The sequence below is a fragment of the Hylobates moloch genome, unplaced genomic scaffold, assembly GCF_009828535.3.
Source record: "Hylobates moloch isolate HMO894 unplaced genomic scaffold, HMol_V3 SCAFFOLD_13, whole genome shotgun sequence".
Taxonomy (NCBI): Eukaryota; Metazoa; Chordata; class Mammalia; order Primates; family Hylobatidae; genus Hylobates; species Hylobates moloch.
The window spans coordinates 21,311,458-21,338,760 of NW_026652288.1; the positions used below are offsets into that span (position 1 = coordinate 21,311,458).

The window sequence follows — 27,303 nt, forward strand, 5'->3', positions numbered from 1 at the left end:
AGCATTCTAGTTTTCTTAAGCCAATAGATATTTTCCTTTACAGTATGCCAGGGGATTTTTAGCATTTCCATTTAACACAATTTAGGTCAATTTCATGTCCAGCTTTTAGTTAACCCAGCAAACAAGCTAGTAGGATTATTCCCAGATCCTCAGTCCAATATTATATATATTCCTTTCACCATTATCCAACAGCCTTAGGATCTATTCCCACACATATGGATTCTATTGATATAAATTGGAAAAGTCATGCAATTATTTTGGTGTGTACTTTAATTTTTTATAGGTCTTTTTGTGAACCTCATCTTCTGGGAGTCGCTTGCTAGGATATGATACTGGTTATAGCTGAGGAAGAGAAAAACCATGGTGGGGATATGTCCTTAGGAGAATCAGAAGCCCTTGTAAGGCAAGAACATGGCAGGAAAACCATTATAAGTTCAAAAGAAAGAAGAAACGAACCTCCTCAAACAGGAAGGAAAGCTGCTTTTACTGAAAAAAATTTACGCCCACCATGAATCTTATTTCTGTCACTACATCTTTCTGTTTTCTGGACATTTCATACAAAGGGATCATATATGTGGTCTTTTGTGACAAGATTCTTTCACTTAGCATAATGTTTTAAAGGCAAATTCATGTTGTAGCATGTGTCAGTACTTCATTCCTTTTAATGGCTGAATAATTTTCCATTGTTTATTTCAATAATATGCCACATTTTGTTTATGCATTTGTCAGCTGATAGACATTTGGGTTGTTTCCACCTTTTATCTACAGTGAATAATGTTGCTATGAACATCCATGTACAAGTTTTTGTACACATTTGCCTATGTTTTGTTTTTGTTTATCTTGGGTAGATACCTAAGAATATAATTGCTGGGTCCTGTATTTCTACTAATCCTAAGAGATAACTGGTACAGTCTCTGTTTTACTGAAAAAGAAACTGGGATTCAGAGGAGTTGGACTACTGGTCATGTTGCAGAGCAAATAGAAGGTGAGATTAACACTCAGCGCTCTTTAAGTCCAGAGCTCACATTTCTCTTATGCTTCTCTGCTGGGTGAGAGCACTGCAGATGCATCAACATTCATGCATGTCATGCACACAACCCACAAGTGCAGACACACACAGTGATTGGAATGACATCAGGTGTGGTTTAAGACAAGCCTGACTTCATCATAACTATTCTCTCCCTCACACCAACTCCCCTGCTAGAAACACACTTTCTAGCTGAACCTACCTCCCTTCTATGGATTTTTCAACAAATGAACTCCAGTTTGTTTTTAGGGAGCAGAGTCAGATTTACTTTTCATATGAACTAGCCTTAGGGGCTATGCAGGGGAAGACACAACAGCATCCCTAACATTGGAATCTCTCTCTAAGACCCACAAGGAATGAACACCCCTGAATATTGCCTGATATAGAGGCTTCTAATAGACCATTAGGCAACTCACTCCCCAGAGTCACCATCTTTATTTCTCAGTATGGGCTGCTACCTCTGTGCATATATGTAAGGGACCAAGGACTCTTTACCTGAAATATAGCTCTTTAGGACTGACCACCATCTCCCCAACTAAGATGCAGAAATCATACAAACTTTTATATATTTTGTAAGAGCAAGCAGTTCAAAATTGGATTACCTTTCCACATTTTCATACAAAGTAGATTAATGTGCCCCTGTCTTTATTACATTTTCCACCCTTGTCATTTGTGATTAAGCCAACACTATGAAGATGTATTATGGATCGGCATAAATAGGAACATTAAAACACTGGCTATATATCAGAGAAGCTCAAGGCAAGTTGATTTGTGCTACATACACACACCCTTGGTGCAATGTGTCTGGAATATTTCACATCTTTTTGGACAGAGAAATCTTTCTACAGCACCAAAAGTAATAGGAAGTACAAAAGAAAGAAAAGAGAAGAAATAGGGGAAAGTACTAACTTTTGTTCTAGGTAATGGAAGAGGTCTATTCTCCCTGCAATAATTTTGATATGGAGTTTCTCATAGATGAGACTCTTAAACCAAAACCATCACCTGGATTCGGAGAAGAAGGAAAAACGTGGGCTATAACCAAGATTCCTAGTTCACATAAGGAAGGGTGTTTGATCAGGTCCCCATCTTATTGTCTTGAGCTTATATTCCATCTCTTCTAGGTCATTCCTGCCCTGAGAGTACCTTAATGGCTCAGGCTTCTTTTAGAAACAGCTAAACAGCTGAGAGGCAAATCGTGTATCTGTACAGGTGTCATCTCATTCTTAGTCATATGATGGATAATCTCCAGGCTTGAAGGCTCAGAAAATGGGATTAAGCAGTTCCGGTAGGAGAAAGAAGGGATCATGGCCCAAAAGAGCTGTTTCTAAGAAGAGGACAATCCTATTGCTCCCCTAAAAAGACTCTCACCTGTAACACACTCTTGCCTCTACTTCATAACTTCTTTCCCAGACATGTTCTTGAGAGTGATCCTGGAGAGCTCTGAGGCCTGAAGCTGCAGTACCTTTCCATGACAGGTTGCCCAGGCTACAGCGTCAGGCTCCTTCTGGTCAGCTGACACCTCTTCTGCTCTTCTGGCTCCCCTGGTGCCTTGAAGGGAAAAATAATGAATAGATCAGAGGAAATCTCCCACTTCTTGACACTTTTTTCACCTTGCAAACATAATTCCATGAATGTATCTTAGCCTGGGCCCATGGCCTGGGTCTGTGTAGGATGGTATGAATGCATTGGAAAACGGCTTCTCTTTGTTAATATTAGCATGGTTAGAGGAAAGCAAAGAGAGTGCAAAGCAGCTTCCAATTAAGCCAGGTTTTGTTGATGATGTTATGATGATCCTATATCTCTCATTGCAGTCTGGTTTTATACAGTTGTACTTTGTGATTGAATGCAGTGGAAACAACAGAGGTCGGGTCCTTATGCTAAAGAAATTTGTGGAGGAGCCAGACAAATAATACCAATAAATTGTTAGTTATGGAGAAGAAAATAAAACAGGGAGATATAATACAGTGAATTGAGGAGGCCAGTTTCTCAATAGCAGGGAAACGGCTTTTGATATAAGTCTCAGCTAGATCCGAAATTGACTGGAGGGTTTGGGGCAGTAACCTGGTGGAGCCAACATTCTGGACATGAGTCCTTAGATAGAAGTCATGGTGGGCAAGGCTGAAGAACCTTGTTTCTAATGTATGGTAGGAATTGCAATTTTTCAAACATCAGATGCCATTTCAATAGAGAATGAAAGAATTTGCTAAAATCCTACTTGAAATATGGGATTGAATCAGGAATTCTGCACTTTAACCTGTTTTCCAACTGCATCTTTGAGAAGAGGACACAGAGATTCGATGATGAATTCAACAAATGTTGATTGAAACAGAAACAGTCACTATGGCATAGAGCTTTTAATGAAATGAAAGACACTGACAGTGAAATAATGGCAGTAGTTGACACTGTGAAATGTACTATAAAGGAAAATGAGAGTGTAGTCTAGGAATAGGTAAGAGGGACATTCATTCTTATCTAGAATCTCAAGGAAGTCTTCCCCAAAGGATGTCATTTGAACTGACAGACTGGAGTTTGTGTGTTAACCAGGTGTTTTGTATAGGGTGGAGGTAGGGAGCTTCCTGGCAGAAGAAACTCTAAATGCAAAGATCCTGTGGCAGAAAGGAACAGGTTCTGTTTAGGAGCCTGGGAAAAGCTCAGACTGGGAGAGCACCAGATGGGTCTGGTGATTGGAGCAAGTGCTAGAATATAAAGAATCCTGTAGGTGATGTGAAGTTAATTGATTTTTCATCCTGAGAACAATGGCAAGTTGTTGAAGAATTTTCACCTGGGGAGCCATAAGTTCATTTGCAGTTTTAAAAGGTTGTTTTGTACAAGAGAAGAGTAGATATAGAAAAATAAATTAGGAGACTATCTAGAGAGTTCAAATAAGAAATCATAGTGCCTTAAACTAATATGATAGCAGGACAGAAATGAAGATATTAATGATATATTTACAGGGTTAAACCCACAGGACTTGCTAATGTACCAGAATATAGCAAGAAAGATGTATCAAGGTTGATCCTTGATGTGGTTAGGCTTTGTGTTCCCACCTGAGTCTCATCTTGAATTGTAATCCCCATAATCCCCATGTGTCGGGGAGAGACCAGGTGGAGGTAATTGAATCATGGGGGCAGTTTCCTCCATGCTGTTCTCGTGATAGTGAGTGAGTTCTCATGAGATCTGATAGTTTTATAAGGGGCTGTCTCCCTTTGCTTGGCACGTCCTCCTTTCAGCTTGCGAAGGAGGTGCCTTGCTTCCCGTTCAGCCTTCTGCCATGATTGTGGGTTTCCTGAGGCCTCCCCAGCCATGCTGAACTGTGAGTCAGTTAAACCTCTTTCATTTATAAATTACCTAGGCTTGGGCAGTTCAAAAAATGGACTAATACAATCTCTAAGTGTTTTTAATTTTTTCTAATTTTTATTTTTTTTTTAAATTTTAATACAATTGCAATGGTAGTAGTTCGTTTCCCTCAATAGAGAATAGGCAATGATAAATTTGGTGAAAGGAGACAAGCTGCATATTCTGTTGACAAATAATGGCTGTGAATTATTCTTGACTGGCTCAAGGATGAGGAGAAGAGGAGGAATTGTGTGGGTGAGGAAGATTCTTTATGCGGCCAAAATAAACAACTTCAGGCACAGGAGAAGCTAGGGAAGATTTCTGAAAATATTGTATTCTAAGTTCCAGAAGAAAATTGTAGGAAGCTGTCTTTCTCCTTAGAGTGAGAGAGTATTCTTTATAAAACAGAAATTAAAACTATAAGGAGAGGGAATAATGTGACATGCTGGAGGGGTAACAGGTAACATGAAAAGAGAGATGAGGGAAATTCTCAGGAAGTCTAAGAGCACAAAGAGGGTGACGAGGCAGAGGAGGTAGGTGTGATGACGCAGCGATTTAATCTGTCATATAGAAAAATAATTTAGATATCTCAAAATGTGGCTTGGCATGGTGGCTCACGCCTGTAATCCCAGCACTTTGGGAGGCTGAGGCAGGCAGATCACTTGAGGTCAGGAGTTAGAGACCTGCCTGGCCAACATGGTAAAATCTCGTCACTACTAAAAAAAGAAATAATAATAAAATACAAAAATTAGCCTGGCATGATGGCACGCACCGACAATCCCAGCTTCTCAGGAGGCTGGGGCGCCAGAATGACTTCAACCTGGGAGGCGGAGGTTGCAGTGAGCAAAGATCGCATCACTGCACTCCAGCCTGGGTGACAGAATGAGACTCCATCAAAAAGTAAATAAATCTCAAAATGCAAAGCCATAGGGTAACAAAATTTAAAAAAAATAAAAACATGATATAGTGGGCAGGGAATGGTAACACTAATTAATTACCAAACAGGTAGCAGGGAGGGGAAAATACAAACATATTTTTTTCAACTGAAGAAAGACCTATGTAGATTGAAGAGTCTCACAACATTACAGGCATGATCAGCTAAATAAAATACCTACAAACTTACTAACAAAAATTTGAATTCATTAGCGGGGAAAAGACAAAACTAGAAATGTAGTGTCTTAAAGTAATGAAATTATTGAATTTTTGCTCTTTAACACCAACAGTCAGATGATAATAGAAGAGAATTGATAGGATTTTGAAGAAACATTTTTGTAAATTGAGATAATTTTACCCAGACTCCTTGATTTTTATTTTATGTAGAAAGGTATAGGAAAACATTTTTAGATATGCAAAGGCTCAGATCTTCTATCAGCCAAGTACACTCTAAACATACAGGTGTCTGTGTGCACATACACATGCTCTTGAAGATATAGCCTTCTGATAAGGAGATGAAGAAGACATAGAAGCCAAAAGTAAGAAATGCAGATGTTATAAAGAGGTGGAAGAAAACCCATTTCGAATAAAAGTAAAAATATTTTATAACTAGTTATAAAACTAAGTCTAAATTTAAAAAAAATTGTCAAATCAATGATATATTAAAAATGACATATTTATAAATTCCAAGATTACACAGACAAAAAGAGAGAAGTATAGGAGAAAAGAAGATTCCATGTTATGAAAGGTTGGGAAACTAAAAACATTTTATTTTATCTTACCACCAATATCAAACATATGATTGAAATGACAGGGTTTGATTTTATTTTCCTGTCTCTCTTTATGGAGTAGGACAAACACTGCCTTTCTCTCCATTATGTTCTTCTATTTAGATCCTAAATTATGCTTCTAGGAAGTTCTTGACTCTGACTGGTATTGAGCTATACTGATAAAAGGTGAAAGTAGAAGTTAGACAAATAAAATTTATACACTGTGAAGACCAGCACGATGACAAGACCTTTATAATATTAATAAATTATTTTCATATAAACTGTAGTAAAGAGAGGCCCCATGACCTCATACTTGTTCTGACGTTTTCATAGCTAAAATATAAAAAATTGCATTTATACTATTTTAATTTATTCTTGTTAATTTCAGCCTAGTGCTCCCCCCTCCATCAAGGCTCCCTTATCAGACTTTGGCTCCATCCCTCTTAGATTTGAACCATCTGGAGATTTGGCCAACAGCCACTTCTGCCTTCATCTAAACTCCTGTTTGGCAAACTTTAATCGTTCAGGGACCAAAGTCACAATTTTCACACAATTTTTGACATATTTTGACATATTAACATGCAATAAATTTAATATTTTTCTTTAAATAATTTGTATTTACATAAATTTATTTTAAAATAAATTTTATAGCGTAGATTTTATGTAAATCTCTATATAAACTCATTTCAGTGTGTGTGTCAAAACTCTCATCTGAGCCACCCACCAATAGTGCAATAGTACCTTTTAGGAACACACTGATTCTAGTCGTCAATATAATGGTAGGTAGGACCACGAAGAAATGTGTACCTCATTTGTGATTCCACTTTCTGTACTAAGGCCAGAGCTCCAGATAATATAGAAAGCCACCATTTAAGGCCACTGACTGATATAGTGAAGGCTGTGAAAGTTCTCTCACTCAGAGACATTTTTTAGTCTTGACATATTTGCATTGACTTTAAAGAGTTCATATTATTTTACATAGTTTATTTGGCTCTTAGCAGCTGATGCTAAAATTATTTCAGCTGAGCTTATATCTGACTCTACATTTCAATGGTCTTTCTGGAGACTATAAATTTTCTGATTTAGGTGCAAATATGCTTGGAGCAAATCATCTGAATCTATTTGCATTTTTAGTGAAAAATTCCAGACTCAATGATCTATCAAATTCAGTAGTGGTTTTGACCAATATGTGTATCACTCCATGCAATTAAAACAAGATAAAATATAATTTAATTTGTTATGCCAGTGGGGCATGAAAGAGTACTTTTTCTTTGTTTTAAATTCTGCCTTTGTCACCCCAAACTATCCCATATACATTAGGCTACAAGTTATTATTCAGATAAGTTGATTAATACAGTTTCTTTAAAATGGATTTAAATCTCTGGTAAGGATAGAAATGGTAATATTCAATGCAGAGATCAAAATGACAAGAGATAGTCATCTTCATTCTCTAGGGCACCATCTGATCACCAGCTGGGGTCAGAAAGAAATTTTTCTGGCCAAAGAAAAAGTGTCATATAATTCATTCCAATTGATGCCTAATGCAAACACTTTCCTCTCTCAGGCCCAGCAGGTGTGGGCTATTCTTAACGATGCATCATCCTATTCTTCTACAGTCATTTTTCTCCATTATATTATCGCTCCCTCCTTTATCTCCTCCCTGTCTCAATGTCTTTCTTTCATTACTTTTCTTCTTCATGCTCTGCCCTTTTCCTCTCCCCATTAACTAATGAACTGGATATGCATTTGGGCTTCGGAACTCTCACTCTCAGAAGCTCTGTCTGTTTCTTCACCTCTAATGGTGTGTTAGGCACCCACATCATCCTGCCACCATTTATTCTGTCCAGCTATTAATTCACAGTAAAATTCTAGTGTGAATTGCAGAAGCCAGCTGCTGTTTGGACAATACTGTCAATGAGAGTGTAAAATGCAAAATGACATGTTCCTTTCTACCTAACAGGAGGCATCAGCTTAAACAGGGTTTTCAATGTCTTGAAGTAGAGGTCAATTTCAGGAAAAATGTTTTCTCATAGGAATTCATATGTTCATGGAGCCTAAAGATAAATAGCCAAGGTTCTATATATTTGCTACAGAAATTTAAATCCATATTGAGATAGACTATCTCATGTTTCATCACATGCCTTACATGGTACTGAGACATTTGGAATGTTATATTTAAGATTCCATTTGAAATATCATTGACGAAGACCAGCAGGCTACTAGTAGTAACAGTGGTAGCAGTAGTAGTAGTAATATATTAATGCATTAACTTTTTTGTTTTGCATAGCTTCTTTTAACATGTTTAGTAAACCAGTATCCAGTAAGCATTTATTATGTGCTTGGATCATGCTAAGTGAATTACATACTATTGCCAGTTTTTTTTTTTTTTTTTTTTTACATAGAAAATGGCTGAACATTAGGCATTTCATGTGAGTCGACAATTTCCTATTTAATTGTCACAACAAAGTTGCGAGGTAATTATTAGTCCTGTTCTATGTATGAAGAAACTAAGGATCAGAGTGTCTTCTGTGGACTATGTAGCAGAGCAGGGCTTCAGACTCAAGTTGTGCATGTTTTCCCTACCCCTACACAAAGTGTTCCCCCAGTCTTCTTTTGTTACTCATACATTTCTGTTTGTTAAACTAAAGTTTCAGGAAAGAACTCAGGGTCCTTAATTTGCTGCTAATCCAGCACCGTGCAGATTGTGAACATTGAATGTGAACTCCTCTCATTGTTCCTGAACCCAGGATATTTCTTTTTTCTCCTCTTAAAAACATAATTTCTAAGCACGTATGTTCTAACAACAGGAAGTTTACTAGAGCCATTATGCTCTTACTTTAGGAATTCCTATGAGATAGGGACTATGGTGAGAATAAGGGTGCTTGGTCCCTTTGTACCAAGCATGCTTGTGGCAGACAGGCCATAGGTATACTTGCCTCACCTTTGATGATATGGCCCAGAGCAAGGAAGACACCTCCAGCACAGAGGGCCTTTCATCAGTGAGCAAAGGTAGTACCTGGAGAACAAATCCTTTAAGACTGGTAAAGCTCTGTGTTCTTCCCAGTTGGCCTCCCTGGAAACAAGCTGGGTGTTCTCCTGGCCAGTGAAATCTCTGGAGCTTACAAGCCATCAGCACAGGGAAAATTGGAAAACCTTTTCACTGAAGCATTCACATACTACTGAAGCTCACTTATGTACAGCTCGAACCAGGACTTGAACCTACCAGTGTCCAGAAACCATGCCCTTAGAGTTGGAGTAGTCAAAGTGGAGAAAAGTCCATATATCTAATTATTCACCTTCTAGAAAAAGCAGTCTCATTAAAATCTCTTGTATTATTTAGCACAAGGTCCTAGGCCAAATAACTACCATTGTTCCACACTGCACCTGCTCTTCATCCTGGGTGGATTAGGACCTCTGAGTTTGCCATCATCTCCTTTCATGACAGTCTCAATCATTGCAGCCAAACACTTTAGAACCATTCGTGATTTTTGTAGCATACTCAGTTTTCCAAATGAATAATAAATATAATTCTGTCAACTATTTCGGGAAGCCATGTATTATTTTTATTTTTTTTCTGAGGGAAACAAGAAACCTATTTGCTTTTGCACAGTTTATGGCAGTCAGAAGTACATCATTCATTCACTTTTTATTCATTTGATGCATGAAAAAAAGGCATTAACTGTATTTCAGTGTGTCACCTCAAATTCTGTGCAGCCAACAGTGATGAATATGCTTGGTTCCTCAGCTGGGGTACTGTTTCATTTTTTTTTGTGACAATATCATTTGACAAGGCGATTCTGCATTGGCAATATTGTATCATATTTTTGTCTGCATGTAAATTATGTTGACAGTCTCATAAACATAAATTGGCAGGCATACTGTCCCAGAGCAATGTTTGTTAAAATACACTAATGGAATAGAATAAATAAATTTTTCCAAAGCATTAATAACACAGTGGTGTGTCACTGCATTGTGCAAGAAGGTCTATGGGATATGGTACTGTCTATGCTAAATTAATATCGCGTATATTTCTTTATATTTTATTCAATCTCATGCTTATGTTTACAGATTAGTCATTCCATTTCACAGAGCTTTGTATAATAGCGGTCACCCACTTGTGATATTTTTTAAGAAGTCAGCATTGTTTGTGGCAGATATCTATAATGGAACATGTGTAAGGTGCAATTCATGTCTGACATTGTTATTACATTGCTTTGTTCCAGATAGGGCTTCCTCTTTCTCACCTGCCAACCCAAGGACATACACTTAGCAGGCCTCTGCCCTGATGGAGCAGGCAGATTCTACAGTGGGCAGATCTAAAGCAGGTCCCTAGAGTGCCAAACAACTAGGCACATACTTCATTTATATTTTTGGACCACAAAGATAATTTCCCTTCCAGATGTCTGTGGACAGACAGGATGGGGCACTGGCAAAAGTATGAACTATTCTATACTTTTTCACTTCTTTAACTTACTAGAAATGTGACCTTTGGTAAAACTCAAAATCTCTTTGAGCCTCAATTACTGTATAATTGGAATAATCATGAATAAGGATAGATGTCAACAATGAGATGTTGATTGTATTGCAATTGATATGGTGTCTGGTTCATAACAGGCAAGGGGTATCTTAACAGAATGAATGGAGGAAGATAAAATGAGAGAAAGAAACAAATACAATGAATTTAGCAATTTTATTTGATCAGGTGATGGAAAATTTATATGCTGTGTCTCCAAACATACAAATGCCTAGAGCATAGAGAAATGGATAAAACTTTGAATTTTTGCAGAGTCAAGTCAGAGTGTACATTGGATTCCACACGTACCTTGACTCATCTGCCTCCTGGATGGTAGCTCATGTATCCCTCTTTGGGTTTTCTAACTATCATCTTCCCCATTAAGAGACCTGACACAGCTGTGACTTCTGATCTCTGGGGAGAAAAACTAGGATTTTAAGAAGAAAACTACAGGAAAGCAGTAGGGTTGGTCCCTAAGGGCCATGCCTGTGATCAGACGTGGGCCAGAATACTTGTATGGTTGTTGCCTCTAATATCTGTTGCTTCAGCTTTATCTGGTCTCTCTCAGCTTTTACCCTGACACTTTACAGAAGCACATTGTAAAGTATTCATCTAGAAGACCACATGTTTGTACATCAGTGCTAAACAAAGAAGGCTAGTGAACACAAGTCTTGCATCTGATGCATAAAACAAAACCATGTAAATATGTAGGTCATACAAGAGGAGAAAGTTCATATTTAATACGTGGCTTCACTATAAGATATTATGTTTAAAGTTCAATAACCACACTGATTAACCACAAAGATACAGTCCACCATATTGCTGTTATACCAGAGAGATTTTATCAAAGAGGTAAAATGTAAGAATTATTTATACGATTTAAGCAATAGCCCAGGCAAGAAATTATAAATGCTTAGACTAATATGGCAGCTATAGGTGAGAAAGTAAATGTGGGGACAGGTAGTGCTTCATAAAACTAAGAGGCAGGATTTTGTCTAATTAAACAGGTATTATTGAGCACCTAATACTTATGAAACATCATGCTAGACCTATGAGTAAACAGGAGAAGTTTAACATACCTTCTGTAGTTGTCAAGACTTTACAATTCTATTGATGATATAAGCCTCACATATAAGCAAGTTCTTTATGTATGTATATATGGTGGTTTCTTTTTATAGTTTAAGCCCAAAGCATTTTTTAAAATCAATTTTTATTTTAAGTTCCAGGTACATGTGCAGGATGCACAGGTTTTTTACATAAGTAAATGTGTGCCATGGTAGTTTACTTCACAGATCAACCCATCGCCCAGGTATTAAGCCCACACCTAATAGCTGTTCTTCCTGATGCTCTCCAAGAACCAGAGCTCAGCTCACTAATCCAAGTTAGCATGGCTTCTCAGATTCTGCCTCTTTAGGGCCTAGGTATCCATTTCTCAAGAGTGTTGCCCTCTGATTGCTCACAGATGAATATTCCACAAGAATTGTCCTTGGCCTAAGGTAGTTGCCTTGTTCAAAGTTACTCTATCTCTCTAGGGGCAATATAAATTCAATGACTGCTCTATGGGGAGATGCAGAGTCCCAGCCCCCTTGCCTCCATTGAGTACAGCTCTGAAGGGCTATTCTAGCTATAGAGCTCTCTCTATGGGACTGGCTAGTGTCCCTGTTGAAATGCATCACCATTCAACATAGCCCTGTGCCCAATCTTACTTTCCTCCCTTGATGATACTTGTTTTTCCTGAGAGCACTCCCCAATAAACCACCTGCACACAAACCTGCATTTTGGAATCTGTTTTCTGGGAAAGCTGATCTACCTGCCACAGCTTGTGTGTTTTAAGGTTCAAAGAGCAGTACACACAATAAATTCTGTAGAAATATTGAAGCAGAGAGAGTATACATTTTGTATAATTGAACATCTCGTTATTTCCCAGACCTTGCAAAATGCTTGTTGCATGGTCAGCCCAATATACTTTTGCAAGATGAATGGCTTGTGTGCTCAGGAAAACTGGCTAGATGTTGACAGGCAGGAGGGAAAATAACTATACAGTGATTGACTTGGGCAGCAGAAAGAATATTGTATCATTCTCAAAAATAAAGAATTGAACCAAGGGAGGAAATGTGAACTGATTGTTCTTTGTTGTGTTGAGTCTCAGGATGTTTAATAGACTGGAATTTTGGAACTGAATTAAGTGTAAGTTCAGTGTTCATTTTTCCTTGTGATATCTGACTCTGTTTCTGAAGGAATAGAGAAAAAGTCACTTATTGGTCCCAGCACTTCTGCTCTGAGGTACTATAAACCTTTCTCTCCTAGAGAGTCCTAAAGAAGAATTTTCAAAGGCAATTTATCAAATAGATATATCTATTTGAAAATATCAAATATATCTATTTGAAAATATCAGATATATATATATATGCATGTGTGTGTTTATACTTTCGTAAAACTTCCTAGAGCACAATTTGTAGTTAAGATGTGCTAACCCTTTGATATAATTCTACATTTAGAAATGTATTCTAGGAAAGTAATTCAGATATATGAAAGATTGAATCTCAAATTGATTATTAAAACAGTATTTAATGATAGCAAACAACTGATAACATAAATGCATTAGATAATTTAGATTATTTTTATTATTGATAATTTAACAATGCCATCGATAAGATAATTTATTTAACTCATCAAACATAATTAAATTATTTTGCTTCCCTCAAATGCAATATTATATGTTCATTAAATAAATGCTAGTTGAATATTTATCAATTTGGAAGAATAGTCACATACAATTTTAGAAGGTATAAAGTATTAGCTATAGTATAATATTCTTTTTTGCTTACAAAATAAACATGTATTTGGTACATATGTATGTATGTGTATATGTATTTGTATATATGTACACATACATATATCTATGTCTTTCCCTCTCTTCATATATATAATATGCATATATTATATATATATATATAAAATAACTTTTAAGGACTCAGAGGAAATAACACCAAAGTGTAATGGTGGTTGTTCAGTAGAGAGATTGTGAAAATTTTTTTAATTTATATTTTTCTGTTCTATCCTCCCTCTTACATTTTTAGTTTCCTCTCCAGATTAAGTTCCTTGATCTATTACTTTAGCTATTTTCTTGTCAATATGCTAAACTAACTTGTGATTATTATATGTGGCTGGCAAAATCTCAACTGTGATTGACTCTAACTGTAGAAATTTGTACAGTTCTATGTCCAAGTCTGGGCTTCTGATAACAGCTCAGCAAATTACACCCAGGTCAACTGGGAATGCTAAAAATAGAGGGTCACACTCGTGTGCACCATACAAACATAACTGCTTGTTTACCCATTCAGTTCTCACTCTCATTGCCTCCAGCAACCATTTCAAATTTCCTCTCTTGTCTTCAAATTTCTAACCACCTTGACATCCACGTTCTGTTACCTTTCTCAATCTTCAAGCAGTCAACATGAGCTTTAGATTTATCTAGAAAATAGAACACATTGGATGGGAAACGTCTCATTCTACAAATGAGCCAAGTCTATATGTCTGCCTCTTCCTATTCCCTTTTTCTTTTCAGTTCCACTCATTACAATGGAAGTCCAATTCTTCCAGTTCCTTGGATCCATTCCTTCACATGTAATAAAGGCCAGGGCACCATATGCTGCCTCCTTTTAACTTCACTTCCTGTATATCCTTCTCCAGTAGCTCTTTACCACCCCTTTTCTTGCCTTAATTTTATCATCCTGTTCACATTTTAAAAAATATTTTTGCTTTATAGGAAATATCTTAGATTTATACAAGGCCAAGTATGTAATGTTTCCTTGTGGATAAAAAAAATAGAGAGTAACATATGACAACATCCATGTACAAATTATTTTAACCTGCTGCCATATTTGCTTCTAGTTATTAAAAATGCAAAAAAACCTCCAAATATTAGGAATCCTGTGAAAGAATTTTCTAATTTCCTTCTTCCCTCTCTTCACCAGAGATAACTATTATCCTGAAGTTGGTATGCATTATTCCTGCTTGTGTTTTTTATACTTTTTACACTTCTAGGACACATAATCTATCCATTAAAAGTGATATAGTATTTATGGTTTTTAAATTAACTCTTAATTAAAATGAATTAAGAGTGGCAATAATGTATGCATCATTCTACTAGCTGTTTATTTTCTTACTCTTCATTATTTCTGGAATCTAATTTATACCTGTAGATCTTGTTCATTAATTTTAATTGTTGCACAGTATTTCATGGTATGCATATACTGTAATTTATTGATCCATTTCCACACTTATGGGCATTTAAGTTCGTTAGAATGTTCAGCTGTTACAAACAATGATGCAGTCAGTAACATTGGACGTGTCTCCCTGTCAACATAAGTACAAATTTCTCCTTTGAGTAGATTTTGCTTATTCACAGATAAAATTACAATAAAAGTGTGGGATTTTTTTTGCATACATCTGTTATTTTTCTGTCATCTTATTTGTATTCTCCATTTATCATTTTTCCCTCCTCCTTTTCCTCCAGTTTCCCTGACTGATTTTCTTAATTCATTTTTCTTCTCCAGGTTGATTTGAAAGTTGTGCATGCTATTTCTATTGTTTAATGATTATCCTTACATTTTAACAAAGTTATTTATTTTATGTATCTCGAACATGAGTCCTAGGCTATTCCATATCTCTCTTCCTTCCCACAAAATAAGAGTTTTAAGCATAACTTCTGTCCAAAAATTCCACCTCACCCAGTTCTTTTTTGCGACTGTTGTTTTGATGATGACAGCTTTTGAATCTCAGCAGTATAACCTTGCATGGATTATGCTTAAATAAACAGTAAAGTTACTTTCTCTTTTGGAGTATGCAAGATGAACATCTACCATGTAAAAGTTAGGACATGGAAACAGTGGACAATCACATTGGTTAAAAAGTCTGGCTGCATTTTTTTGATGCCCAGCTACTGACAGTTTTAAAGCCTTAGCCTTTCTTTCTCCCTTTTGCCCCATGTCTGGGCAAGCTGATAAAAAAAAAGCCCTGGCACTCCCTCCTTTGTCTCCAGAGGGAGGTTGGAATCACATAATCCCTTTTCCTTGTGTGGGAACCTTTACCGAAGACCAACCCCCTAACCACAATAAAAAATTTGAGCCTAAGGATGGGGCATTTTCTGGCTCTCAAGTCATTTTCAGATCTGTTTGAGGGCTTCCTGCTTGCACTGGAAAGCCTTTTTATGTGAATGTTAAGTCTTTTTATATCCTCTGGTTGCAAGTGTGGCATCAACAGTCTAGATACAAAGCAAATTTGGGATGAGGGTCCATCCTGTTTCTCTGGAGTGGTGACAACACCATACAAGTCCAACTGAGCCACATCAAATTTTCCTTCCCAATAATTCCTTAGAAATTACACCAGAAATTCTCACATCACCTCATCTTCCACTTTTAGGTCAGAGCTAAACACAGTCTGCATATTCTAAGACAAACACCGGTGATAGATAAAACTGACACTGCTCAAAGATTATAACAAAAACAAGGCTTTGTTATAAATATAAAAATAATGGAAAAAGAACATGAGGTTTCAGAAGTAAAAGGGTACCATTGGTATAGATTACTGTAAATAAAAGATAAGAATAATCTGTAAACCATTATTCATGAAGCTAATTCTGTGAAAATATGAGAAATATATGAGAAGTTCATGAATCAAAAGATGATTTATGAGGAAGGAATGGGCTAAAATGAAAAGGAAACAGGTTGGGATGAAAGGTTCCAGCTGAGATGATGATGATAAACAACTATACCAATGATACCAACAACACAAATGATGCCGCAAGGGACTGAATGTTTGTGTCTTCTCAAAATGTGTCCTTTGGGTTTAAATCCTAATCTCCAATGTAATGGCATTTTGGAGGTGGAGCCTTTTGGAAGTGATTAGGTTATGAATGACCTCCCTCATGAATGGGATGAGTGCCTTTATGAAAGTGACCTGAGACCTCTCCAGCACCTTCCAGTGTGTAAGGACACAGGGAGAGGATAGCAGGATGCAACCTGGAAAAGGTCCCTTACCAGAACCTGGTCATGCTGATACCCTGATCTTAAACTTCCAGCCTCCAGAACTGTGATGCATGAATTTCTGTTCTTTATAAGCCACACAGTCTATGATACCTTGTTACAGCAGCTGAACTGACTAAGGCAGATAACTAAGAATCATGCTAACTATTTAGTTTGATTACTATGAAGAGTTCTAGATGATCCAATAAATAACATCCTCCTCCATTCAAGTTTGAGTTCATTGTTAAAACACGTAAATGCGTGTATTAATATTAATACAAATAGGCCAAAATATTGTGCTTCTTACAGGTAAAACTGATAACTGAGGGTGTAGCTTTCCTTTACAGGCAAGGATGTACTAATACTCATGCTGAATCTCAAAATTAGACTTCCCTAGTCAATGGCGCAGGCCCAGGAAGACCTGTAAACACGGAGCAATTAACACACTTATGCCCAGTGTTTCATTATTGGAATGCTAAGCATGTGGGAGTAATTTATATCCTACTGCTCAAGGTCATCACCAAGGTTTGATTTTTCACTCATGTAAAAATTCAAAAAATTGCGACCGCAGGCATAAATGGGTTAAGGGAGTGGTAGTTCTAAACAGACAGCTTGCAAAAGGAAGAGAGTAGGATGAGCATGCCAAACTCCTTATACCTAACTCATAAGCATGGTGCATGCCTCCTTTTTGCAAAAGATAGGAGTGACTGAAGGCCTGGAAGGAGGCCAGTGTTGTAAGTATTGGTGATTCTCCATAGGAGAGTAAGCCTTAGTAATACACTTTTTCCCAGTTACCCCCATCATGCCCATAGGCGATCAGAGGTGTAACCATTCCACTTATACGAAGAGGTCAACAGTTGGGAAAGTCATATTCATACTTCATGACACCACTCATCCAATAATAAACATGGTTCTTTGGGTATTTTCCTGAGTTTACCAGTGGGAAATATGAAATTTTGTCCCCATAAGGCACTAAAATGCTTCTGAAAAATACACCAATTGATGAAGTCAAAGTCTATTCTGTACACAAAGCTTAATTTCTATAATTTTTCTACCCAAACTAGGTTTCCCAACAGTCTATCAGAGGTTCTGCAGAATAATAAACACAAATTACATACAGATTTTTAAAATTTGAACATACTTTTCAATATCAAATTCTGAGCAAGAAATTAAATTTCAAATATTAAACCCCCTTGCATTTTACAACTCGAAATAAAGATGGATTTTTTTTTAATTTTCCTATTGAGAAACAAATCCAAAGAAATTTAAATTTGAAATCTCTCCTAGAGAAAGGAGTATGGTAGAGTGAAGAAGAACATGGACTTTTGGGTCAGGATACCTGGGTTTTAATATCTGTTCTATCACTTAATTGATATAAAATATGCTTAATTGGTAAAAATTAAATGCTTCTCTGCTTTGCTTTTCTCAATAAAATGAGGAAAATTTTATTCTTGATATTAATATGAGGATTAAATGAATGACTATAAATCAGATTGTTAGTGCAGTGCCTGACATTTATACTATGTGTTGGTGACTAATATTGCAGTATTCTCCTAAATGTATCATGCTGCTCAATTTAAGCTAGAATAATTCTCGTGTACTAGATAGAACCTAGATTCTTTCAGATTTGTATTAGATCAATTCCATTCTCCTATATGTTTCATTTTTTTTTAATTGTGGGAGATAAAAACATAACATTGATCTCAAATAATATAATTATGAAAACAAGCTAATTCCTGCCTCCTAGAGCAATTACCTCAATGCAAAACATTTTTCTAGGACCCCTTTGGGTAAACGATTTGTGTTTTGAATCAGATACATCCTGCTTGCCTTCCGCCCTTGGTGTCCCACTATTTCCTACCATCTAGGATGTCAAAAAGTTGATTTCAGTTGCCTATAATTCATAGGAAATCTAAGGAGACACAATTTTTAACAAGAGGTTACTTTTGGCTAATGCTGGTCACTTGTTATTAATTGTTCTACCAATGCATGAATGAGTAACTAGATCTGCCACTTGAAGAGATTTCCAGAGAACTTCAATATCACCAGCTGCTCACTATTAATTTCTCATATATTTTAAATGCCTTAATTCCTGAGATCTATGTCCTGTGGTAAACTCAACTGGAAAAAAGTTCTCAGTAGAAACTGATTTTGGCATTATGTATTTACCATATTCTCCTAACATCTCCTTTCTGTGAAAGTAGCATTGAAGGTATTGAGACCTTCATAGTAAAGTCAGAAATTTGCAATAATAGTATTTCCAGTCACCAGGTCTTATTTGAGGTGCACTTGTTTTTCAGTTCATATATTCAAAACTTCTTCAATTTTATTTCATTTTGGAGTGCAGAATTGAGGGCGGGCTACATCTAGTGACACAGCATCTGTAATCCTATGCCACACTCTTTCCACCGCCTCTTGCTATAAATTTCCTTGTCCTGAAGACACTTGAGTTATCTCCTGGGGGAATTTTCTCACATATACTATATTAAGCCAGACCAGAGCTGACTTGGTACTAGCTATTGGGCATGACTTTTGAGTCTCTGGAAAAGACACAGAAAGTCCACTAACAATCTTTCCTTGGCCCTGGTTGCAGAATGGAATTTGGCAACTGGTCTAGGACTATCAAGCTAGTTCTGATCCTAACAATATGTAGCTAGAACCTCGCTAGTTTCAGAAGCATATGAAACGCTCAGTTATTTTGTTGGTTAAAAGAAGCAATCTTTGTTACATAAATTCAAGCAAATGTGTGCAAATTAGCCTGTAATACCAGACCCACTGCATCTATATAGTTTGAGGTCAAGCTTTACCAGGACTCTTAGGCTACGTGAGGTTGCCTGGACCCACTGGAGCCCGAAGTTTGCTTGTTAGTATCCTCACAGGCCACCAACTTTGTCAGCACTTAGCTGGTTCCTATTATCTACCCAGTTCCCTGTGCCTTTCCTGAAACCTGTACATCCTATTCAAGTTTGCTAAGTAATATGTTGCTTTGCTTAGGCAGGAGCATTCAATCTTTTGGCTTCCCTGAGCCATGCCGGAGGAAGAATTGTTTTGGGCCACATATAAAATACACTGACACTGACAATAGCTAATGAGCTAAAAATGATAATCACAAAAAACTCATAATCTTTTAAGAAAGTTTACATATTTGTTTTAAGCTGAATGAAAGCCATCCTGGGCCACATGTGGCCAGAGGGCCATGGATTGGACAAGCTTGGCTTAGAAGCTGGTGTATATAGTTCCACTGCTACAGAAACAACCATTTGTCCTTAGGTAAAAAAGTTGCAGTGACAAACCAAAGTCAAAAATCCCTCAAACGTCTGATGAATAGATAAAATATTGTATATTTACACACTTGAATATGATTCAGCCATAAAAAGAATGAAGACATGATTTATTCTAGAACATAGATGAACCTAAAAATATTATGCTAAGTGAAAGAAGACACAAGACCACATATTGTATGATTCGATTTGTATTAAACATCCAAAATAGGAAACTACATAGGGACAGCAAGTAGATTAGTGGTTGTCACAGCTGGGAACAGGGTGAATTAGGAATGACTGCCAATAGGTACACGGACTTCTTGGCTGATGGAGATGTTTTAGAATTAGTGGTAAGGAGTGCACAACTTTGTGAATACATAAAAAGCATTGAATTGAAAAAATTTTATGATATGAGAATCACATCAATAAAAAGAAGAAAGGCTTAAAACTATATAACACTGCTAAAAAACCTTCTGAATTAATGAGTCACATGAAAAACAAGCATACAGAAGCTTTTCCATCAAGCATCTGGCATTCTCCATGGGTTAAGCCATTCCCCAGCATGTCAGCAAGGCATAAAGCATCAATGATTACCTCAAGCTCAGAGAAATTCTCTACTATAAGTTAGGCATATCCAAAGAACAATATAGCAAAGTATGCTATATGAGATATCATCTTTACTCATTGTTATTCAAATGTCAGCAAGAACCATAAACAACACAATAAAGACAACCAATATTTGAACATGGAATAGAAAGTAGGGTTATGTTCCCATGAAACAAACCATCATTTCTTCTCATTTTGGAACACCTAGTTTACTCTTTGAAGCATTAAACTCAGAGTTTAGAAGCATTTACAGAATTTACTCTTGAAGTATTAAATATATACGGCTATCGTGAAAAATAAAGGAAAATCCCCACGTGGCCATTGCCTAGCATAGCACCTCCCCAGCTGACAGCCATGCACATCAGCTGTGCCATAAGCCTCAAATTCCAGACATAATTTTTATCTCTCAGAATACATTCCAAATTCTTTTCTTTAAGACGCCCAGCCTAATAAACCAGATACTGGGAATTTAAGGTGACCCAACAGACACACTGCTTGTTTTTTTTTCCACCTGAGTTTGAACCAAGGAAAAGGTAGTGGAAGAAACAGTAAGTAAACCAGAGTAACACATTTATTAAAAAGTTAAACTTTGACCAAGAGCAATCAAGAAAACATGTCTGTTCTCTTCAAGTAGGCAAGGAAATTCCTAAAGGAAGAGAGAAAAGGGGATGAGAATTTATCCCTAACCTATCCTTCAGGCAACTGGAAGGGAGGAAAAAAGATGGAGAGGAGAGGGATGGAAGTATTTCTCTACTGGATGCCTGGTTAAATGGAAGAAAACATCAGCAGTGGGGTGGTATGACCTTTCTTCCAACATTATAACATGCTTAGTTTCAAGTGCATTTTACATTTTGTTCAATTTAATCCTGACAACAAACCCATGAGGTAGGCACATTTACTGTGTCCATTTTACAGATGAGATAACTGAAGCTCTACCAGGGCAAATTATTTTCAAGAGGTCACACAAAACAGCTGGTCTCTACCACCAAAGTGGTCTCTCTCCAGATAAAATTAAAAAACAAAACCAAAAAATCCCCACTAAACAGATCCTGGGGGAAAGAAAGGAGTAAAATTAAATCCACATAAGAAAGAATAAAGTACAGAACTTCCACTGCAAAAACAGCAAATCAGTGTTGTATAGGTAAACATCGGAATGAAGAAAAAGGTCACAGGAATGAATATGAAGAAAGAAATGAATATATAGGAGAGCAAAGACCAGAGAGCTAGTATATGAATAATAGGGGTCCCCAGAGAGGAAAGCAGAACAAGTGAAGCTGAAACAACAAAATCACAGCAGAATATTTTCCTATCCTGTAAAAAAAATTGCAGTTTTCAGATAGTCTTGCTATGTTTTGAAGCAAAAATATATTTAATAACATTGAGCACTTAATATATTGCTAGAAATTTATTATATATATTGTTTAGTACTTTGATAAGAAAGAGATAGCAAAATATAGTCCTTTCCCTCAAGGGGCTAAAAGTCTATTGGAAAAAGCACATAAAAATATAATTATTTAATATATGGCAAAGTCAGTGATGGATATAATGTAGGTTTGTTGTAGCACCAAAGCAAGGCAAAGTATTGGTTAAGGGCTTAATGTGTCTGTGGGAGCAGACATCCAAGACAATATGAGATGTAAATCATGAATTATGTCCAAGCACTAGATGTAGGGAGATGGAAAGCATAGTTATTCAAGACAGCAGGACAATATGGAGGAATATATAATAATAATCAGATAATATTCTATGGGAAAATACACAGTTTCTTGTTTCTGAATCAAAGAAATCCAAGGTGGGAGTTAAGAAGCTCAGGGCCAGAAAAGTGGGCAAGAGTGAGTTTCAAAGACTGTGTGTGCCATGTTGTGAAGTAGACACTTTATTCTGAGGTGACAAGACATCATTGAAGAGTTTTTTGTAGGGTAAGGAAAATTTTCATGTAACATGAAGCACTGTTTACTTCTCAGAGGGTGTACTAGAGAAAAGGAGACTAGTTGAAAGGCTATTGCCAAAGTCTGGGTAAGAAATAACAAAGACTCAGGATAGAAGGGAGTAGTTACAGCAGAAAACAGGATGGATGTGAGAAATGTTCAGGTGTGAAAATAGAATTAAGTAATTCATGGATAGGCTGATGGGTAAAACGGGTAAGAAGGGCTCAGTGATGCCTTCCGTATTTCTAGCTTGATGACTGTGTTGTGAGGCTGGAACATGATGAACAGAGAAATAAAATGTTGCATATTAAATTTGTAATCCTCCCTAAGAGGAGATGCAAAGTTATTGTTTTATTCTTAATTTTGATAATTACTTAAATATAGGGTTTTTTTTTTATCTTAATTTTTTTTTTATTTTTATTATACTTTAGGGTTTTAGGGTACATGTGCACAATGTGCAGGTTTGTTACATATGTATCCATGTGCCATGTTGATTTCTTGCACCCATTAACTCGTCATTTAGCATTAGGTGTATCTCCTAATGCTGTCCCTCCCCCCTCCCCCCACCCCACAACAGTCCCCGGAGTGTGATGTTCCCCTTCCTGTGTCCATGAGTTCTCATTGTTCAATTCCCACCTATGAGTGAGAACATGCGGTGTTTGGTTTTTTGTCCTTGCGATAGTTTACTGAGAATGATGTTTTCCAGTTTCATCCATGTCCCTACAAAGGACACGAACTCATCATTTTTTATGGCTGCATAGTATTCCATGGTGTATATGTGCCACATTTTCTTAATCCAGTCTATCGTTGTTGGACATTTGGGTTGGTTCCAACTCTTTGCTATTGTGAATAGTGCTGCAATAAACATACGTGTGCATGTGTCTTTATAGCAGCATGATTTATAGTCCTTTGGGTATATACCCAGTAATGGGATGGCTGGGTCAAATGGTATTTCTAGTTCGAGATCCCTGAGGAATCGCCACACTGACTTCCACAATGGTTGAACTAGTTTACAGTCCCACCAACAGTGTAAAAGTGTTCCTATTTCTCCACATCCTCTCCAGCACCTATTGTTTCCTGATTTTTTAAATATAGGTTTGACTGCCGTTTAAAAAATCTGAAACTCATCACTAGGAGAATTACATGTTTGTCAACATGCCAAAATCCCATAGAAAATTATTTAAAAAAATAGCCCATGTGGTCAAATGCTGAGCCAGATGAAAGAGCAAAGTGGCAAAAACAAAACAGAAAAAGCACACCCAGAAAGCGTGAAACAGGATTACAGAATTTAATATTGGCAGAGTTTTGAAAATAAATGTACTTTAAACACATTCATTTAAAAAAAAACTCTCAAATTGGGTTAACAATATGCAACTTCTTGGATATTATGGCAGCAGCCTGGTCATGCCTGACTTACCTTTCATCGCTTTCAGTTGAACACTCCAAAGTGTCCAGCCCGAGATAAAAGCTGACAGCAACACAGCTGGCTGATGAAAAGATAAGCCCATATTCAAATTCCAGTACTAAGCCCACTGGCAGGACGTTTGATGAGATGTTCCCAGAAGCACAAACCTGACCAGAGAACAGTCTTCTGTCTGGAAAGAAACTGATTGTGAAAGTCACCTTCCACCTTCCACTACCTGTCTGTCTCCCACCTCCACATCCTGGACACGTTTCAATGTACTCTATCTCAGTCAAGGGCACAATGATCTATCCCGTTTTTATACCCGATTCCTAACACCTTCTGTATTAGTCTGTTATGCTGCTAATAAAGACATACCTAACACTGGGTAATTTATAAAGGAAAGAGGTTTAATTGACTCACAGGTTAGCATGACTGTGGAGACCTCAGTAAACTTACAAATATGGTAGAAAGGGAAGCAAACAAGTCCTTCTTAACATGAGTGCAGGGGAACTACCCTTTATAAAACCATCAGATCTCGTGAGACTTATTCACTATCATGAGAACAGCACAGGAAAAACCCACCCTCATGATTCCATTACTTCCCATCAGGTCCCTCCCACAACACGTGGGGATTATGGGAGCTACAATTCAAGATGAGATTTAGGTGAGGACACAACCAAATCATATCTCTGTCCCTTTCCTCATGCCCGCTATCCAATCTGTCAGCAGTTCTGATTATTTTACCTTCAAACTCTTTTATATTTGATTGCTTTTCTCTCTACCACCATCACCATAGTCCAAGCTACTTTCACTCCTGAACTTCTTAAGCAATTCCCCCACAATCTATTAATTTATAAAGGTTTTTCTTGAGTGCCAGAATTACATTACATGTGCGTGTCACTCTTTTTGGCACAGTAGAGACCTAAGTACTGAACAAGACAAGATCGCTGGTCTGAAAGAGCCTATGTTTTAGTTAGATTGACAACTAGCGTGTGCTTGTATTACCTTTTACCAGGTAAGCTACTTGCTGTGGGGAAAACCAAACAGGATAAAGGCTGGGTCCTTTGTGAAGAAAAGATCTTGGAGAAAGTAGAGTACAGAGACCATAGCCGAAGTCTTGGAAGAATATTGGTGGCTTGGATGGGGCGTTTAATAGATATGGTAAGAAAAGGATCAGCTCAGAACATATTTTCAGAGAAGAGCCATAGAATTTGAATTGGACGTGGAATGTGAGGGAAAGAGGACTCCTTATTGAATGAAAGAAAGGTGATACTAAATTGGTGGAGCTATTCGTTTGAAGTGTGAGACTTGGGGAAGAAGTTTGCTGCACAAGTGGAAATAATTCAATGGTATTCTTGAACTTTTTTTGATAATAGATACTAATATTTTGTACATATCAACTTTCATAGAAAGTCTTTTAAAATGTCTTAATCCACTTCATGCTTTATTAAGTGGAGTCTAATGAAGAAATTGAGTATTTTCTGCCTGATGCTCTTGCGAGTCATTATTGTCATTATTCTGAATATCAGTTGTCACTATTCAGGCCTCTGACATGAGATACGCAAGATGAAGGAGACTCTAGACAAATAGAAGTACCACAGTGCTTGATTTCAAAATTTTCAAAGAAAACAATATGTATACGGTGCACTGTGCTTGCTACCAGTAAATTTTGTGTAATTTTAGTGATTTTTTTTCTGCTTTTTTGCTACTTTGTGTTTTCCAGGACTCCCAATGATAGCAAAATCTATGGGTGCTCAAGTGCCTTGTGTAAAATGGTGTAGTATTTGCGTAAACTATGACATCATCTCATATATTCTAAGTCATCTCAAGATTACTTAAAATACCTAATACAATTTACATGCTGGGTAAATAGTTGTTATACTGTATTGTTTCAGGAGTCATGACAAGAAAAAATGTCTGCACATGTTCAGTACAGATACAACCATCCATATTTCTTCTGAATATTTTCAATTCACAATCAGTTGACTCCAAATAGATGTGGAACCCATGGATACCGATTGACTATTACAGTGTAATAATTTTGTGTGCTTATTCAGCTATAATACGTCAATACATTTTTCACTGATTAAGATCCAGGTACTACTTAAATATTCAGAATCAAGATATGAAAGTGCTTCCTAAGACTCTCCTTAAGATACCCATGTCAGGAAATTCCGATGTTCACATTTCACTGTATATTGTTCTGGGGATTTTCCCCATGCCTTCAAATATGTCTGTCATGTCTTCTTCTTAAGTTTTTCTAAATATCTGTATCTACACAAATACATATCTTTTCAATGAGCTCACATGATATGTACTATTTTAAAACTTGCATTTTTCATTTGATAATATGTCTGGAATTTACTTCTGCATTGAAACATGTAGTTATCCTTAATTATTAAATAAATTAAAAATAAAGCAAAATAGAACAAAATCTGCCTCATATTTCATAGAATGGGTTAAACATCATTTATGTAAACATTTCTCCATTGATTTATAGTTCTTTGTTTCCTATTTACTAGTAAAAGTAGTGCTGCAAAGAATATTCTTAACTGTGTATTTATACATGTGTGAGTACTGCTTTTTTAGTTTGCAAAGAGTGTTAGATCAAAAGGTATGCACACTTTCAATTATTACCGATAAAAACAAGTTGCCCTTCTTAAAGAATTACCAATGTAAAGTCTTATCATTAGTGCATAAAAGTTTTCCTTTCTTCAAAGCTGGTCAGTAGTTAATTATCATAGGTTAGTTGTGGGGGTTTTATTTGTTTGGTTTTAGAGCATATGTGATGGAAAGTGTAAGAGAGCAGAAATCTAGATTCCCATAAACCCCACAAGGGTCTTCAAACCTGCTATTTGACATAGGCAGAGATTTTTCTCCTTAAATAACGTGCTTTACAAATAGAGTTTTGAAGCTCCCTTTCTAACCAGATTGCTTTTTATATTGCCTTTTCAACTCAATAGTTATTTAAAAGGCAGTGTAAAACTTCCCAAGTTAATAGATTTTATGGTAGTCTAATTTATATTTAATTTGTATTTTTTTGGCTGCCTGCACTTGAAGAATATGGTTATAATTTACTGAGCTCTTTTTTAAGCCATCATATATGAGAATATGTTTCATGTGTATTTGAAGGAATGTTTATTTTCCATTTGCAGGGTATGGTGCTTTATTTTTCAGGGTAAGACTTGCTATTTGCAATGCAGTTTTATTTAATTTTTGATACCCTTATTTATTTATTTGTTTTTTCCAATACAGGGAGATGACACTAAATTCTTCAGTAATGATTATGGGTTTCTCATTCTCTTTTTGTGTTTTTTAATGAGATTGTTTTAAATATTTCAAAGCTATAATAGCAATTTTAAAATATCTTAAAATATTATAGTCTTTTGGGTGAATCCATATGTATGTTTTATTTTGTCTAGTTTACAACCCTCTATTCCTTTGCATTCTATTTAATCTTATTTTAACTCTATCATATCATCTTTTCTTCCCTTAT

General features: G+C 36.6%; 1 long non-coding RNA gene across 1 annotated transcript; it reads right to left on the minus strand.

Annotated features, from left to right (window-relative positions):
- Nucleotides 1-663: 663 nt before the first annotated feature.
- Nucleotides 664-24,321, minus strand: LOC116480838 (uncharacterized). The gene is made up of 3 exons (XR_004251364.1): nucleotides 24,264-24,321; nucleotides 23,820-23,997; nucleotides 664-2,575 (listed from the first exon to the last, which is right to left on the minus strand). It is a non-coding gene; the product is annotated as an uncharacterized LOC116480838 (long non-coding RNA).
- Nucleotides 24,322-27,303: the final 2,982 nt, after the last annotated feature.